Source organism: Choloepus didactylus, chromosome 8, assembly GCF_015220235.1.
Source record: "Choloepus didactylus isolate mChoDid1 chromosome 8, mChoDid1.pri, whole genome shotgun sequence".
Taxonomy (NCBI): Eukaryota; Metazoa; Chordata; class Mammalia; order Pilosa; family Megalonychidae; genus Choloepus; species Choloepus didactylus.
In genome coordinates, this window is record NC_051314.1 from 135064397 (window position 1) to 135077255 (window position 12859).

The following is a 12859-nucleotide window of genomic DNA, read 5'->3' on the forward strand; positions in this document are numbered from 1 at the left end:
TTGATTGTACACCAGGGATGATTGTATGGTATGTGAATATATCTCAATAAAATTGAATTAAAAAAAAAAGAAAGCATTCACTTGAATGTTTCTTATATTAATTAAATTAAGTCATTTTGCTTACAAGCAACAGAAACTATATCAGGTAAACTTAACTATAAAGTGGAATTTATTACAGGGATGAAAGGGTGAAATGTAGTCATATCTCTGAAAGGAACTAGAATCAGAAATTAGAAAACTCTGTCTCTAAGCTCAGCCCCTGTTCCAGTTTGCTAATGCTGCTGTTATGCAAAATACCAGAAATGGATTGGCTTTTATAAAGGGGGTTTATTTGATTACAAATTTATAGTCTGAAGGCCATGAAAATGTCCAAATTAAGGCATCAGCATGAGTATACCTTCACTGAAGGAAGGCCAATGGCATCCAGAAAACCTCTGTTTGCTGGGAAGTCATGTGGTTGGCATCTGCTGATCCCAGGTTGTGTTCCAGCTCGTCTCTCGGCTCCTGTGCATTCTTCGAAATGTTGTTCTTAAGGCATTTTGTCCTCTCTTAGCTTCTCTGGAGCAAACTCTGAGCTAGCATTTCTAAAGCATCAGCAAAAGTCTGCTTTCAATGGCCACTTCCAAAATGTCTCTCTCAGCTGCTCTGAGGTCCTTCTGTTTGTGAGCTCTTTTATAGGACACCAGTGGTTAAATTAAGACCCAATCTGGAGGAGAACCTAAGATGGCAGCTAGGAGAGACAGGGAAAAAAAACACCTCCATGAAAATGCTAGATAAAAGCTAGAAAGTGACCCAGAACACCAGTTCCAGCGATGCACCAGCTGGACAAGTTCTGCTAAATCCACAGGGACCGTGAACTTGGTGAAACCGGGAGTCTGCATTCTGAAACAAGTGAGTAAGTCACTGAATATCCAGCAGCCATGCTGCGGTGTGGGGAAACCAAAGGTTGGCGTTTGGAGGCAGACTAGTTCTTTTTAAAAAAACCCAAAAGCAGCTGCAGATACAGCAGTGAGAACCGCACAGTGAAGTGCAGCAGGAATGGGCTGTGCGAACACCTCAATATCTGGCATGGAAGATAGCCTTTTGCGCACCCACTGCTAATTGTCTTGGAGCGAGGCAGGCAGAGGTTAGCCAAAAGGGGAAAAAAACCACTCCCCTTACAACCATCTTCCCAGTGGGCTGGGAACGCTCCTGCCCGGTGCAGGCACCACAGTCCAGAGCTGCGCCAAGAAACCCAGTGTGACGGGGGGTGTTTCCAGCAGCACGCGCACATGCCACAGTGTTGGGCATGGACAATAGCCTTTCACACACCCACAGCTAATTGTCCCAGAGCTTGGAAGGCGGAGCTGTGCGAAAAGGGGGAAATTAACACGCCCCATACAGCCATCCTTACAGCAGGCTGGGAATGCACCTACACAGCCCGGTGGCCCAGAACTTCCCTTGAGGGTCAGCGCACACTTGTGACATAGCACAACCTTCCCTCAGCAGAGGCCCTGAAGGGCATGGCTTGGAAGAGGGACCCACTCGGAAATCCCAGGGACCATACGCCAATACCAAGGACTTGTGAGTCAGCGGCAGAGACGATCTGTGGCGAGACTGAAATGAAGGTTTAGACTCTTGCAACAGCCTTAAATCTCCAGGAACACCTGGGAGGTTTGATTTTTAAAGCTGCCCTCCTTCCCTAACCACTCAGACACACGCCCCACATTCAGGGCAGACAGCACCAACAACACATGCAAATTTTGTGCACCAGTTGGACCCCACAAGAATCAGACCCCCACACACACAAAGACAAAGTCGGGGAGAACTGACTTGAGGGAAATAGGTGACTTGCGGACACCACCTGCTGGTTAGTTAAAGAAAGTGTACACCTCCAAGTGGTAGATCTGACAAACTAGAGATTCGATCCTACATAACCTAAAAGAACCCTATCAAGTAAAGCAAATGCCAAGAGGCCAAAAACAACAGAAAATTTTAAAACATATGATAAAATCAGATGATATGGATAACCCAAACCCAAACACCCAAATCAAAAGATCAGAGGAGACACAGTACTTGGAGCAATTAATCAAAGAACTAAAGACAAACAATGAGAGCATGGCACAGGATATGAAGGACATGAAAAAGACCCTAGAAGAACATAAAGAAGAAATTGCAAGAGTAAATAAAAAAAATAGATGCTCTTGTGGAAATAAAAGAAACTGTTGACCAAATTAAAAGGATTCTGGATACTCATAATACAAGACTAGTGGAAGCTGAACAACAAATCAGTGACTTCGAGGACCACAGAACAGAAAATGAAAGAACAAACGAAAGATTGGGGAAAAAAATCAAAAACATAGAAATGGACCTCAGGGATATGATAGATAAAATAAAATGTCCAAATATAAGACTCATTGGTGTTCCAGAAGGGGAAGAGAAGGGTAAAGGTCTAGAAAGTATATTCAAAGAAATTGTTGGGGGAAACTTCCCAAACCTTTTACACAATATAAATGCACAAAACATAAATGCCCAGTGAACTCCTGATAGGATAAATCCAAATAAACCCACTCCAAGACATATTCTGATCAGACTGTCAAATACTGAAGAGAAGGAAGAAGTTCTAAAAGCAGCAAGAGAAAAGCAATTCACCACATACAAAGGAAACAACATCAGAGTAAGTAGTGACTACTCAGCGGCCACCACAGAGGCAAGAAAGCAGTGGCATGAGATATTTAAAATACTGAGAGAGAAAAATTTCCCAAACAAGAATACTTTATCCAGCAAAGCTCTCCTTCAAATTTGAGGGAGAGCTTAAATTTTTCACAAACAAATGCTGAGAGACTCTGCTAATAAAAGACCTGTCCTACTTCAGATACTAAAGGAAGCCCTACCGACAGAGAAACAAAGGAGAGAGAGATATGGAGAAAGATTCAGTACTAAAGAGATTCAATATTGGTTCATTAAAGGACATTAAGAGACAGAGAGAAAAAAATACATCTGACAAACATAAACCAAAGGGTGGGATGGCTGATTCAAGAAATGCCTTCACAGTAATAACATTGAATGTAAATGGACTAAACTCCCCAATTAAAAGATATAGATTTGCAGAATGGATCAAAAAATATGAACCATCAATATGTTGCATGCAAGAGACTCATCTTAGACACAGGGACACAAAGAAATTGAAAGTGAAAGGGTGGAAAAAATATTTCATGCAAGCTACAGCCAAAAGAAAGCAGGAGTAACAATATTAATCTCAGATAAAATAGACTTTAAATGCAAGGATGTTAGGAGAGACAAAGAAGGCCACTACATACTAATAAAAGGGACAATTCAACAGGAAGAAATAACAATCATAAATGTTTATGCACCCAATCATGGTGCCACAAAATACATGAGACAAACACTGGCAAAACTAAAGGATGCAGTGGATGTTTCCACAATAATTGTGGGAGACTTCAACACATCGCTCTCTCCTATAGATAGGTCAACCAGACAGAAGACCAATAAGGAAATTGAAAACCTAAACAATCTGATAAATGAATTTGATTTAACAGATATATATATACAGAACATCACATCCCGAATCACCAGGATACACATTCTTCTCTAGTGATCACGGAACTTTCTCCAGAATAGACCATATCCTGGGACATAAAACAAGCCTCAATAAATTTAAAAAAAATTGAAATTATTCAAAGCACATTCTCTGACCACAATGGAATACAATTAGAAGTCAATAACCATCAGAGACTTAGAAAATTCACAAACACCTGGATGTTAAACAACACACTCCTAAAAGAAATGGTTTATAATGTAGAATGTAGGGGAACTAGCAATAGAGAGCAATTAATGAAGGGGAAACAATAACCCAATAAGAACAGAAAAGCTATCATGGGTAAATTTAATGTTCTGGGAATGCTCAGGAATGACTATGGTTTGTTAATTTCTGATGGGTATGGTAGGAACAAGTTCACAGAAATGTTGCTATATTGGGTTATTTTCTTGGGGTAGAGTAGGAACATGTTGGAAGTAAAGTAGTTATTTTAGGTTAGGTGTCTTTTTCTTACTCCCTTGTTATGGTTTGTTTGAAATTTTTTTTTATTGTAGATCTTTTTTTTAAATTTTTTTTGATATAGTTAATTTAAAAAAAGAGTTAATTAAGAGTTAATGGCAATCAATGCAATATATGATACTGGAGTGGATCTAAGAATGGAGGAGAAAAGCTTGAAGGGGGCATAAGGAAAAACTGGAATACAGAATTTAAACTTTATAACCATATTAATTTTCTTGAATTAACTGTAGTTAAGTTAATGACATAAGTTAATATCCTTGTTTGTAAGAAATGTACATGGAAGTATTATAAGTTCAAGGAGTATGATTTATGCAACCTGCTCTCAAATGTTCAGAAGATAATAAATGGGTAGAAAAATAATTGATAGATAATAGATATAGTTGAAAGAAAGAGAGGGGGAGGGAGGGAGGGAGAGAGGAAGGAAGGAAGGAAGGAAGGAAGGAAGGAAGGAAGGAAGGAAGGAAAGAGAAAGAAAGGTACTGTAAAGGTAGCAAGATGTAAAATTGGTAGATATTACTGGGGGTGGGGGGCTGTTGGAGCTCTCTGTATGGGGTTTATATTATATTTGCAACTGTCCTATATGTTTGAAATTATTTCAAAATAAAAATTAAAAAAAAAGACCCAACCTGAATAGGTGGGGTCCATATCTCCATGGATATAATTTAATCAAAATGTTTTGCCCACAGTTGATTGAGTCACATCTCCATGGAAGCACTCAGTCAGAAGATTCCAACCTAATCAACACTAATACATCTGCCCCCACAAGATTTCATTAAAGAACATGGCTTTTTCTGGGGGACATAATATATACAAACTGGCACAGCTCCTCCCTGTACAACTTCTTACTTATTTTCTCTCTATAGAGATTGACTTCCTCTGCTCTCCTTCAGTGTGGAGGGTAGATGAGGGCTAGCAATCAGAATCCAGCTGAGTGCACCTTATTTCCCTCCAAGTGCTCAAACTAGAGGAAGGTTTCTCAACTTCGGCACTGTTGCATTTTTGGCTGGATAATTCTGTGTTGAGGGGACTGCCCTGTGCATTGTAGGATGGTTAGCAGCATCTCTGGTCTCCACCCACTAATTGCCAGTAGCCCACACCTCACCCCCTCCCCCATGGTGACAACCAAAATGTCTCCAGACATTGCCAGCCATCCCCTGGGGGCAAAAATCACCTTAGTTGAGAACCACTGGGCTAGACTCTAGCTGTTTATAATTCAATACCAAATTTCCAGAAGAGAGAATCTGATTGGCCCTGACTGGGCCTTGTGTCCAGCTTGATCCAAGTAACTATAGCCAGGCACTGGGGCACACACCAGCAATACAGCTTCCAGGGAGTCCACACCCATGGGAGGATGGCCAGTTCCTAAAAAAGAGGGTTGGACAGGTATTCTAATAGGTATCAATTACATTTTGGTAACCCTAGAAGTGAGTCTTAGGCTGACCCTATGTACTATATTCCTGGGTGGTTTAGGGGAGATTTCTTGTCAGAGTTAGATCATTTTATCTACGTTTAAGAATGTTTAACCAAAATCTTGCACTATACGGGATTTAAAATAAAAGTCTATAGACAAATAGACTTTGATAAGGTGTACATCTTAACAAGATACAGTCTGTCTGTGGACCAAAGTATCTACCAAATAGAACAATTCTATCTTTCTTTAGAAAAATAAATTAAATAAATAAATAAACATATCTGATATTTTTTTTCATTTATTTCTTCAACAATTATTTATCGTTGTCTCCTCTGTGCCAGGCACTGGGCTAGACCTTAATGAGCTAGGTGGACTGGTTCTGTCTTCCCACAGTTTACATTTTAGTTCCAGATAGATTGAATGATTAGCATGGGATAACACTACTTTGGATTAGTGCACCAGTTTGGATGTATTATGTCCCCCAACACACCATGTTCTTTGATGCAATCTTGTGGGGCCAGTCATATTAGTGTTGATTGGGTTGGAACCTTTGGACTGGGTTGTTTCCATGGAGATGTGACCCACCCAACTGTGGGTGATAAGTCTGATTGGATAGTTTCCATGGAGGCATGGTCCCACCCATTCAGCAGGGGCCTTGATTAGTTTACTAGAGCCCTGTATAAAATCTCAGACAGAAAGAGCTCACTGTTGCAACTTACAGAGACATTTTGAAGACAGCTGTTGGAAGCAGAGTTTTGCCGATGCTTTGTAAGTACTAGCCCAGAGTTTGCCCTGAGAAGCTGACATTTTGGAGAACACCATTTTGAAACGCAACCCGGGAGCAAACGGATGCCAGCCACGTGCCTTCCCAGCTAACAGAGGTTTTCGGATGCCATTGGCCATTCTCCAGTAAAGGTACCCTGTTGTTGATGCCTTACCTTGGACACTTTGTGGCCTTAAGACTGTAACTTTGTAACCATATAAACCCTCTTTATAAAAGCCAATCCATTTCTGGTGTTTTGCAAAACGGCAGCATTAGCAAACAGGAACAATTAGCATATAAGTTTTTCAAAGCCACTTCACCTGCAATATCTAATTACCACTTTTTTATTTAAGGTAGTAATTTTCTTCTTTGTACAGCTATGGTGTTATCTACTTGTTCAGAACTGAAAATTAATCTTATTCTTATGAGCAATAAGTGAACAGATGTCCCTGTTTTACTGAGAATAGTTGCAGTTTTGACCACTGAATCTCACTGTCCACAGCTCTGGGGGAAAAAAACACAGGATTAGTCTTGACTCCTACCGCAAGTAAATAGCAAAGTATTAGGTAGGACATCTTGTCTTTTCCCAAATAAAATTATTTTCCCAGAAAAAGAAGCTATGGTGTTAGCCATCAAATAAAGTTTCGCTATGCAGTGAAGATTATATGAACTGACCCTGTTAGATTTAAAATAAACTAGGATTACTACTCACATCCCCTCTCCCAAAACAGTGTGCTGCTGCTCCAGTCTTGAATAATCTATGTGGATATCTCCTGGTACGTTCTGTAAAACAGTGTACATCACATCTGTATGATGCTTTCCAAGGAAAGAGCTCCATGGTCAGATTAGTGTGAGAAATGCTACATATTATATCCTCCTTTGGGATAGTCACAGTGAAAATTAACATGTTAAGGTCTCAGAAGTTTTCCTTGCCAAAGGGAAAATGAACTGGTATAGCCATTTTTGAAAGAAGACTGGTAATACTTAATGAATTTAATATGTGTAAATCCTATGTCCCTGCATTCTATTTCTGGGCATATATCAAATATAGCTTTTCTGATATATAAGAAGATCTGCTAAATTTATCACCAAACTGTAATATACGTGGTAGCAAAGAGTTGGTGGTAACACAGTTGACCCTCCTAATAGAATGAAGAAGTAAAATGTAATACCCAGTGGAACTCTGTACAACAGTCAGAAGGATTAAACTACAGTGTAGCAAAGTGCAGAAAACTCAAAAACAGTAGTTGAGTGAGAAGAGTGAGAAATGGAATGAGATTTATGGTATAATATCATTATTGTAAAGTTTAAAAACATAAATGGTATTCGTTGTTCAAAACATACTTATGTTTAAAAAATTAGTGGAAGTTGAACTGTAAGGGCATTTATTAAATAAGTGAGAGTGGGTGCATACAAGAGTCGGGGCAGGGACTGGGAGTGAGGATGAGTGGAAACAATAATAAAATAAAAGACCAAATTTGAGATTATATTTCACAGATTAAACACATGCATTTTTCTTGATTTCCTCCCCAAAGTCTGCCAAAATGACATTAAAGGAATCAAAAAGATATTAACCCACAAGTTCAAAGAGAACAACCTACATTTGGAAGCAGTTGATGAAATTTTGAAAAATAGAAAGCAGATGGTCAAATATAAATGATTTTAACAGATGAGAGAAAACTGAAACTTAATGGCCTACAGAGAGGTAAGGCAGTAAGAAACAAATTAATTCAAGCTGTAAAACCCTAGAAAAGACCAGGGGTTAGTGGGAATAGGTTCCTCTGAAGGCAGGGTGTGAGCCCAGGTGAAAATAGGAGAACTGGCTGAAAATAGGTACACGGAGCCCTTGGGTTCCCAGATTCCTTCCTGCAGCTGCTCCTCCTCCACTCAACAAAAGGCAGGTGAATGGCTCTATGGAGAGGATGAATTTAGAAAGGCCTTGGATTCTGGCATTCCAGGAAAAGAGAGAAAAAATAAAAGGTAACATCAAAACAAATGGGAATACCAATGGAATAGAACTGAGAGCCTAGACATAAACATATATATCTATGGCCAATTGATTGCAATAAGGGTGCCAAATCTGTTCAATGGGGAAAGAATAGTCTTTTCAACAAATGGTGCTGAGAAGACTGGATATCCATATGCAAAAGAATGAAGGAGTACCCCTACCTCACACAATATACAAAAATCAACTCAAAATAGATCAAAGACCTAAATATAAGAACCAAGACTATAAAACTCCCAGGAGAAAACATAGGGAAGCATCTCCAGGACCTTGTGTTAGGCAATGGTTTCTTAGATTGTATACCCAAAGCCTAAGCAATGAAAGAAAAAAAAAATAGATAAATGGGATCTTATCAAAATTAAAAACTTATACATCAAAGGACCTCATCATGAAAGTAACATGACAACCTAAAGAATGGAAGAAAATATTTGGGAATCACTTATCTGATAAGGGTTTAATATCCGAAATTTATAAAGAAATCCTACATCTCAACAATGAAAAGACAAACAATCCGATCTAAAAATGGGCAAAAGACTTGAATAGACATTTCTCCAAAGAAGATATAGCCAAAATGCACACAAAAAGATGCTCGACATCATTAGCTATTAGGGAAATGCAAATCGAAACCACAATAAGATACCATTTCACACCCAATAGAATGACTACTTTAAAAAAATGGAAAATAACAAGTGTTGGAGAGGATGTGGAGAAATAGGAACACTTGTTCATTGTTGCTGGGAAAGTAAAATGGTGCAGCCACTCTGGAAAACAGTTTGGTGGTTCCTCAGAAAATTAAATATAGAATTACCATATGACCTCACAATTCCCCTTTTAGTTATCTATGCAAAAGAATTGAAAGCGGGAACTTGAACAGATATTTGTACACCGATGTTCACAGCAGCATTATTCACAGTTGTCAAAAGATGGAAGCAACCCAAGTGTCCATCAACGGATAAATGGATAAATAAAATGTGGTATACACAAGCAATGGAATATTATTCAGCCGCAGAGTGGAATGAAGTTATGACACATGTTACATCATGGAAGGACCTTATGCTGAATGAAACAAGCCAGGCACAAAAGGACAAATATTGTATTAACATCTCTATAAATACCTAGGATCAGCAAATTCATAGAGTCAGAAAGAACATTAGAAGTTACTAATGGCTAGGGTAGGGGGCAACGGGGAGTTAACTAAGGGTGCAGAATTTCTGTTTGAGGCGATGAAAAAGTTGAGATAATGAGTGGTGTTGATGGTAGAATAACATTGTGAATGTAAGTAATACCACTAAATTGTATGCTCTAAAATGGTTAAAATGGGAACTTTAATGTTTTTTATATATGTTACTTTTATGTTATATATATATTTTTTTAATAATTTTTTTTTAAAGTGGTTATCAGAATGGCACTTGACAGATGAGAAACTGAGATGGAGAGAGAGTAAATCTCTTCCTTATGGTACCATCGTAAGTGGGAGAAGCAGCCTGGGGATAGCATCTCTTCTCCACCCTGCACTGCTGGGTGGCGTTGGCTGGCCTGGCTCCGGGAAGACCTAAGCAAATCCTGCAATCATAGACAAAGTGGATCCCAAACCACCTCCCTGGCCCCCTCTGTTTTTCTATGGCCAGAGCAGTAGACTGGTTCCTCAGGGGAACATCTAAAAACAACTTGACCTTTTCTTTCCTGTGGAAATGAAAACAACTTCCAAACACAGACTGATGGGGGTCTCAATTCATTCCAAACAAGTGCTTCAAAGCCTGTTGTATGAATCTGTGGTCCTGAAGCCATTCGATTCTTGACATTTTTCAAATTCAGATGAACTCATCTGAATTGTTTTGTTTTGTTTGTTTGCCTTTTGTGTTGTCGTAAGACTGATAATCCCCTCCCCCCCACACACAGTATTTCTGTACTGGTTTGTAGACTGTTGCCCTTCGAACCCCCCACCCTTAAATCTTCCAACAGTTTAGAATCACTGGATTCTAGAATGAGACAGAAAGAACTCTAGAGATCCCATTTAATCCCCCCCATTTTATGGATGAGGGACCTATGGCTAAGAAAGTTTAAATAACTTGTACCATGAACCATCACTAGGTTAATCAAATTACATCTCTTCTAGGAATGCTGTCAACATTGTATGTTTTATGTGAACCTTGGTTTATGGTCTGAACATTTTAATTTAGATCCAGAAAATTTCTTCCACTTCCAGCCCTATGACCGCCACAATAAAAAAGCTGTTAATGAGCTTTATCTTTGTTTTGAGGGAGGCTCAGCTGACAGATTTGGCCCAAATGGTTTGTGTGCTTTACTTTTTATCTTATTGAGCTTGAATATAGGTCAACACAGCAAGAACACAACTAAAATGCATGTTAAAAATATGTATTGACTTTGCACCCTTGATACTCTTAGCTTCTTTTGCCAGCATTTTTTTTTATTGCTCTAAGCAGGGCTTCATTTTTCACAAAAGCTTTTAAGCAGCAGTTACTAGTAGGAGCAGGTGGCAAAGCAGTCAGTATAAGACAGGTCAATGGGCCACCCATTTTGCCACAGATTATTAGAGCAAATCCTATGTTTTCTCTCTTTAACTCTTTCCCAGTCTTTCTCTGTTCTCCTCTTGCCTATTTTTCTTGCCTTCTTTCTCTTCCTTCCTCTGTGGCTTTCCCTTATGGGATCCTGCCATCCACGCCACCTTGGACACTTTTCCAAACCACTGACGGAAAGAAGTATGAGTTGCCTATGGATGTTGTTTGGAAACTTGACATAATTAAGAATTCCAGCCCTGTGGCTTGGGCCATGCGTATCCCTGCCTTCCTTTCACTTTCTCCTCCTGGCTCTGTTAATTGGTGGGGTTTTCTCAGGGCTCTGCTATCTCACCAGGGGCTTTGCTCAACCCAATGCCAAAAAGAATCCTCAGGGTGTGGAGAAAGAGCCCTGGGATGTGGATTGGCAAGGCTGCCTGCCCTTCAGTCAACCCAATACTCTGGCCTCTTAGTCAAACACCTTCATTTTCATATTGGTGTCACTTGGCATTTGTTCTTTGTGGGAAGCACCAGGGTAGGCTGTGCTGCCCCAGAACCTTCCCTGCCCTTTATGTGACATATGAAACTGACCTGGATTGACTCTGAGCCTTAGACTGGTTGGCAGGAGACACATCCTGACTGAGACGCATGACTCGGACATTTCCACAGTGTTAGAAAGCTGACATTGCAGATTTCAGCCTCTAAAAGTCAAGATTATTGCAACTGTCCTGTACGTTTTAAATTATTTCAAAATAAAATGCTTAAGAAAAATAAAGACATTTATAAACATGAAAAAGTCAAGACTATTTTTATTACTTAATTTTTAATTCAGGAAATAAAACACATAGTAAAAAAAAATCAAATAATACTTAAGAGTAGACAGTAAAAATGTATATCTTCCTTTGCCTCAGACCTCTAGTCACCCATGCACTGTTACCAGTTTCTTGTGTGTCCTTCCAGCATATATATATATATGCATAATAACATATATGAGCATTAGTTCACATGTATGTATATGCATGTTAATATAAATGAAAGCATACTTCACATTATCTGTCCTTTCCTTTTTTCACTTAACAATAAATCCTACAAATTATCTCATTTCTGCACATACAGCTTCAACTCATTCTCTTTTTTTGTGTTTTTTTTTACTTTATTTATCGAAAAACTAAAAAATAAACAACAAAAAAACCCAACATTTCAAACAAAACAAAGCAAAGGATTAAGAAAAACAAATAACCTAAAATAACGACTTTGCTTCCAACATGTTCCTACCATACCCCAAGAAAATTAACAAACCATAACCAAACAAAGGAATAAGAAGAACAAATAACCTAAAATAACCACATTGCTTCCAACATAAATTCTTTTTAACATTTTTTCATAGTTGCATGGTGTTCTATGGTTCTGTTTTTTTTTTTTTTTTTTTTTTTTTTTTTAGGTTATCATACATATTCAAAACTTTATTAAGATATAAGATGAAAGTCATCTGGAGACACTCAGTGTAGACGCCCAAATCAAGTGAACACCACAACTTTTTTGGCAGAGCACTGTATTCATGGCAGGACAAGGGTTTTTTGGCCAAGGAGCTCTAACCTAGATGTCAGGAAACCTGGCGTGGAAAATTACGTCTAATGTGGGACCAAAGCCAAGACATCTTGTCATTCTGAATCTTGGCTTTCTTCACCTCTAAAAATAAGAAGGTCGGATCCAATCACCTACAACTTCCTTTCCAGGCTGAATAGTTTCTGAACTTGTTAGGTACTCAAAACATCCCTTTAAGACTGCCTCGAAGCAATATATGGTCGCACACAATGGGGGGTAAATCAGTGAAGGGGACAAACATTATGAATTCAGACAAAAGGTGGATGCCTGTGAGCAATGTGCTGAGGGGAGCTTTACAAATAAGGTTGGAGAAGAGGAGAGAAAGAACTGGGCTAGAGGATGGCAGGACGTGTCACTGAACTCCTGAGAGCTCTGATCCTGAACCAAATTTGTGACAACAATAAATTTTTTTCCCTCACCCTGGAGCAAAGATGAGAGTGGCATTAGTCAGTAAAATTTTGTCATGAAGAAGACAGCTCTGGATTTAGAGGGGACACAAAGC

At 39.0% G+C, this 12859-nt stretch overlaps 1 protein-coding gene across 1 annotated transcript in view; it reads right to left on the bottom strand.

Annotated features, from left to right (window-relative positions):
• Window positions 1–554: 554 nt before the first annotated feature.
• ANKRD16 (ankyrin repeat domain 16) overlaps window positions 555–12859 on the bottom strand; it is a 66440-nt gene continuing 54135 nt past the window's right edge. The window contains exon 9 of the mRNA XM_037845801.1: window positions 555–730. The gene's annotated coding sequence lies outside the window, so the exon portion shown is untranslated. The remainder of the gene's footprint in view (window positions 731–12859) is intronic.